The following is a 6,000-nucleotide window of genomic DNA, read 5'->3' on the forward strand; positions in this document are numbered from 1 at the left end:
AAGAGTTCCTAAACAGGAGAATTTTTCAATCCTAGCTCTGCTTACAAGGAGAGTGGGGAGGGCACATGAAGATAAGAATGCCTTCTCTCTTCACAAACAAATGCAACCTTACTCATGGTGCTTGAACACCCACAGAGAAGCAGAGGGTCCAGATAGGTGCATTGTCCCTTGCAGCAAGGAACACCAAGTGACATTCTCATTTAGAGACATTGAATCATAGAGCTGGAAGGGGCCATACCCCCTGTTCAATACAAGATCAGCCTAGAGCATCCCTGACAAGTGTTTGTTCAGTTGTTGCTTAAAGACTGTCAGCAAAGAATTTTAATTTATTCATTACAAGGTTGGCATCTTGACTCACCTGCGCTCAAGACAGCTCATATTATTTAAAAATGTGACATCTTTTTAAAAAACCACTGCAAAAAACCCTTAACTACCTCACATGTCAAAACATTGCCCGCATCTCAGGGACACAACAGCTGCATCCAGATGGCAAATGTTAAGGGTGGTTAAACTGAAATTCAGCAGCCTAGCTTGTCATTAGGTTTACTGGCTTATCTACCTTGTTCCACTTGTCTTGCATGGAAACCAATCAAGGCCTCCCAAGATTAAAAATTCAACCCACCTACTTTAATACCCTTTTAAACCTTTCTTGATGAAGACAAACTGCAGGCCTGTTCTCAGTGGGAGGCAGCTATGTTGCTACCCCAGGAGCAGTCTGATTCTAGCATACCCACATTCCTAAAGGTTAGGGAGAAAGCATCTTTGGGCATGTGCAGAGTGTACTGTTTAAATCGATGGTGTGGCCTCACTTGGAGTACTGTGTACAATTCTGGTCACCGCCCCTCAAAAAAGATATAGTGTTGGGAAAAGTCCAGAAAAGGGCAACTAGAATGATTAAAGGGTTGCAGCATTTTCCCTATGAAGAAAGGGACCCTGATGGATCCCAATAGTGTGAGTTAGTAGAAAGCAGCTTCATGTGTCTTCATATTTTGGGAGGGCTCAAGGCTCAGTGGAAGAGCCAGTTTGGTGTAATGATTAAGTGAGCAGATACTTATCTGGGAGAACTGGGTTTGATTCCCCATTCCTCCACTTGAAGCTGCTAGAATGGCCATGGGTCAGCCATAGCTCTCGCAGAGCTGTCCTTGAAAGGGTTCAAGTAATTCAGCAGCAGGTTAATGCTCTCTGGCCACGCACAGGAGATTTTTGAAATGTGAGCCGCTCTGAGGTTCGTAGTGGAGGGCAGGATAGAAATCCAATAATATCTTCTTTTTCTTCTTCCTCTTCCTTCTTCTTATGCCAAAGTCCCAGGTTTTATCCTTGGCATCACCAGTTTTAAAGAACCAGGTAGGAGGTGATGTGAAAGACCTCAGACTGAGACCCTGAAGGAGGGCTGCCAGTATGAGTCAGCAATACTGATCGTGGCAGACCTCAGTGATCTAATTCAGTTTAAGGCAGCTTCATGCATTTATGTGCACTTGCGACATAAAAATGTAACATGCAGGTTCACAGTTATGGTATTAACCTTTAAGACCCTAATGGTCAAGGACCAGATATCTTCAGGACCCCCCGAAGAGCATTATGCTTGATTGATAAGAATTTGCTGGTAGTCTCTGGCCTGAGGGACATCTAGCTATCCTTTACCAGTGCCAGGGCATTTTTAGCCCTGGCCTCAACCTGATGGAACTCTCTGCTGAATAACATCCATGCTCGGTGGGACTTAATGCAGTTCTGCAGAGCATGGAGGGCAGAGATGTTCAACCAGACATCTGGTTGAGGACAGCAATAGCTTTCCAGCTGGCTGGCCAGGGCTTTTTTTGTAGCAGGAACTCCTTTGCATATTAGGCTACCCCCCCCCCACCCCGATCTAGCCAATCCTCCAAGAGCTAACAGTAGGCCCTGTAAGAAGAGCCCTGTAAGCTCTTGGAGGATTGGCTACATCAGGGGGGTATAGCCTAATAGGCAAAGGAGTTCCTGCTACAAAAAAAAAGTCCTGTGGCTGGCACTCCTGTTTCTCCTGCCCTCCCCCCTGGGCACTAGCATAGTCTGGCAGCCTTATTGCCATCTTATTGGTCATAGGTTCACCACTGTTGTGTCAATACATTATGGATTTCTAAATTACAGTTGAATTCTGAAAATGTTTTTATTGGTGTACAAAACCCTGAGCCCTGTTTTACAGGTGAGAGCAGTTTTAAAATATCATTTAATAAACTGTGGAATCATTTTTCCCCCACCTCGCTAAATAGAATTCTATCCTCTGGCTTGAAATCCCAGTTCACAGAAGGAATACTAACTCAGGTTAACCCATGCACTTGCATTTTGTACATCTCAAGTAGTCGGAATTAAGTTTCTAACTGGGATTAGAATCATAGAGTTGGAAGCAGCCATACAGACCATCTAGTCCAACACCCTGCTCCATGCAGGATCAGCCTAAAGCATCTCTGACAAATAATCATTCAGCCACGTTTTGAAGACTGCCAGTAAAGGGTAGCTCACCACCTTCCTAGGCAGCTGGTTCCACCTCTAAACTACTCTGTAAAAAATGTTTTCCTAATAGCCAGTCGGTACCTTTTCGCTTGTAATTTGAGCCCATTGCTTCGGGTCCTATCCTCGGCTGCCAAGTGGAACAGCTCCTTGCTCTCCTCTAAATGACAGCCTTTTGAATATTTAAAGAGAATAATCATGTCCCCCCTCAATCTCCTCTTCTCCAGACTGAACATTCCCAAGGCCCTCAGCCTTTCCCCATAGGGTTCTTCCTCTACTGATTCACTCAGTGTAGAGGCTTTCAGGAGCCAAAAGGAATCTAGATCTTGCTGAGGGGCCTGGAATCTCCTGGGCAGAGGGGAGCCATCAGCAGATCCTACTTAGGAGACATGGGAGAGCAATGGATCTGCATGGGGAGTGGTGGGGGGGAAATGCAAATTCTTCAGAGAGGTTGGTGGGGGGGGAATGCAAATTCTTATACCCAACTGGTGATATATTAGCTTGCTGCTTAACTTTGATCACATCAGGAAAGAGATAGAGCTTCCCAAACATTTCTTTTTTTACTTCAACAAATAAATGAGCTTGGACTTGGGGAGGATCATGGAGGCAAGCGATTGTCCTTCCCCCAAGAGCTGCTAAAGGAATTCACGATCGACTGGAGTTCTGCATATTCAGATGCTAACTCTAAAGAACAGTTTCTTTTCCCCAACAGCCAGTTACACTGATTCATTGCGAGGCCCTTTGCTGAGTCTTCAGGTATGAGAAAACTGTGAGGGTCTGTGGCTCAGTGGTAGAGCATTTGCCTGGTGTGCAGAAGGTCCCAGGTTCAATCCCCCCCAACCCCAGTTAAAAGCAGGTGATGTGAAAGACCTCTGCTTGAGACCTTGGGAGCTGCTGCCAGTCTGAGTAGACAGTACTGACCTTGATGGACCAAGGATCCAATCCAGTACAAGGCAGCAGCATGTGTGTACATCTATGCTCTTGCTGGTCAGTAACAAATAAGGAGAAAAAGTTGCAAATCCTGACACACGGCCCACATTATTATCCCATGCACATTCTGCATGAATGCATCTCTGATTATTCGCTTCCCTGGCAGGGGTTGTGTATCACAAGGTCATCATGCCTGACAGCTCAATTAAAATGCTGACTCTGTGTGCACAGTGTGGTGAGTGCCAGTGTGGTAGAGTGGTTAGAATGATGGACTAGGATCTGGGAGACTCCAGGTTTGAATCCCCCCTCTGCCACAGAAGCTTGCTGGGTGGTAATTTGGGCTGGTCATAGAATCACAGAATCATAGAGTTGGAAGGGACCTCTAGAGTCATCCAGTCCAACCCCCTGCACAATGCAGGAAACTCACAAACACTTCCCCCTAAATTCACAGGATCTTCATTGCTGTCAGATGGCCATCTAGCTTCTGTTTAAAAATCTCCAAAGAAGGAGAACCCACCACCTCCCGAGGAAGCCTGTTCCACTGAGGAATTGCTCTAACAGTCAGGAAGTTCCTCCTAATGTTGAGCCGGAAACTCTTTTGGTTTAATTTCAACCCACTGGTTCTGGTCCTACCTTCCAGGGCCACAGAAAACAATGCCACACCATCCTCTATATGACAGCCATTCAAGTATTTGAAGATGATGATCATATCACCTCTCATCTGCCTCCTCTCCAGGCTAAACATCCCCAGCTCCTTCAACCTTTCCTCATAGGACTTGGTCTCCAGACCCCTCACCATCTTCGTCGCCCTCCTCTGGACCCGTTCCAGCTTGGTCACACACACACAGTTAGCCTGACCTACCTCGAAAGGTTGTTCTTATAAGAATGAAATGGATGGGAGAACAATGTAAGCGGCTTTGGATCCCCACTGGGAAGAAATGCAGGATATAAATCACGGGTTTTTAAAGATTTTTTTTTTAAAAAGTAAAACCTATGCAAGGAATTGCTAGGAAACACAGAGTTTAGCTACATCAGTGGCCAGTTTGGTGTAGTGGTTAAGACTGATGGACTCTAATCTGAAGAACTGGGTTTGATTCCCCACTCCTCCTCTACCTGCAGCCAGCTGAGTGACCTTGGATCAGTCACAGTTCTCTCAGAGATGTCCTAGCCCCACACCTCCACATCTTACAGAATGTCTGTTGCAGAGAGAGGAAGGGAAGATGATTGTAAGCCGCTCCAAGACTCCTTCAGGTAGTGAAGAGCGAGGTATAAAACTAACTCCTATTCTTCCTTACCAGGAAGGCTAAGTGGAGCCTAGATGTTCAGAAGCAGTATAGCTCTGAAAAGAAAAGGCTGGGAGGCAACAGCAAGAGGAAGCTTGTAGTCTCCTCCTTCAGGGCATCTACTGTGGGAAACAGGATGCTGGTTAAGATGAACCCTTGCCCTGATGCTACGCAGCTCTTCTTTTGGGGATTATGTTCAGTCACACCTTCTCCTAGCCAATCAAAATTTGTTTCACCCTGAGCAACAAGGCCCTTTTTAACCACCCAGTGCATTTTAAGAAATCCTGCTCTTTCTCCAAAGGAGCTCAGTGCAACCTGCACCGTTCTCCCAGTGTATCCTCACAACAACCCTGTGAGATAGCTGGGGCTGAGGGAGCACAACTGATCTGAACAGAACTGGCAGAGTCGGGTACCTGAACAATATGGTCCAGTCTTGTCCCCATTATCTTACCCTACTGCTTCAATTTCAGGCCCAATTTAAACCCAACGTTAAGGGGCAAGAAGCTTTTATCTGCACAATGGCCCACACATCTGATAGCTGCTTTAAATGGGGCTGCTACACATGGCAAGTTGGCAGACCCTTGGATTGTTCACCAGAGCTAAAGTTCTGGCACTGATACGGAGGATACTATGATTAAAGGTCAAGCTTAAACTACATGCCATTGGTGGGAGATGGGTGAGAAGCTAAGGTTGCCAACTCCAGGTTGGGCAATTCCTAGAAATTTCAGGATGGAGCCTGGGGAGGACCCTCACTGGGCTACAATGCCATAGAGATCACTGTTCTCTCTAAGCTGCAGAGTCTTGTGAGCAAAAATTCTACTTTGTGAGCTACTGGCATTAAAGTTGTGAGCTGCTGCAGAAATTATTGTGCTCTGTGGTCATCCTTCCTATGCTAAGACAAAAATGTGTGAGCTGGAGGCTAAAAATCTGTGAGCTAGCTCCCGCTAACTCAGCTTAGAGGGAATACTGAAGTCCACCCTCCAAAACATCCCTCTTCTCCAGGAGAACTGATCTCTGCAGTATAGAAATGAGCTGTGATTCCGGGGCTTCTCCAGGTCCCACTGACATTTCTATGTCCTGCAGGAAAACTGCACTATCCAAAAAGTCCCTCTTTTGTATAAACTAGCTTAATAAAAGATGCTTCCCTTTTTGCCTTATTTAATACGCTTAACATGGCTAGGACTAGGTGTCTGGAGTGCATCAATAAAGTAACTGTCGCAGCCGATTGATGGCGACCCCAAATAATTTGCAAAGCCACCCCCGGCTGGGGAGGATCCTGAATGGTCTATTTGCGTCGCTGCCCCTT

This window comes from Heteronotia binoei, chromosome 5, assembly GCF_032191835.1.
Source record: "Heteronotia binoei isolate CCM8104 ecotype False Entrance Well chromosome 5, APGP_CSIRO_Hbin_v1, whole genome shotgun sequence".
NCBI lineage: Eukaryota > Metazoa > Chordata > Lepidosauria > Squamata > Gekkonidae > Heteronotia > Heteronotia binoei.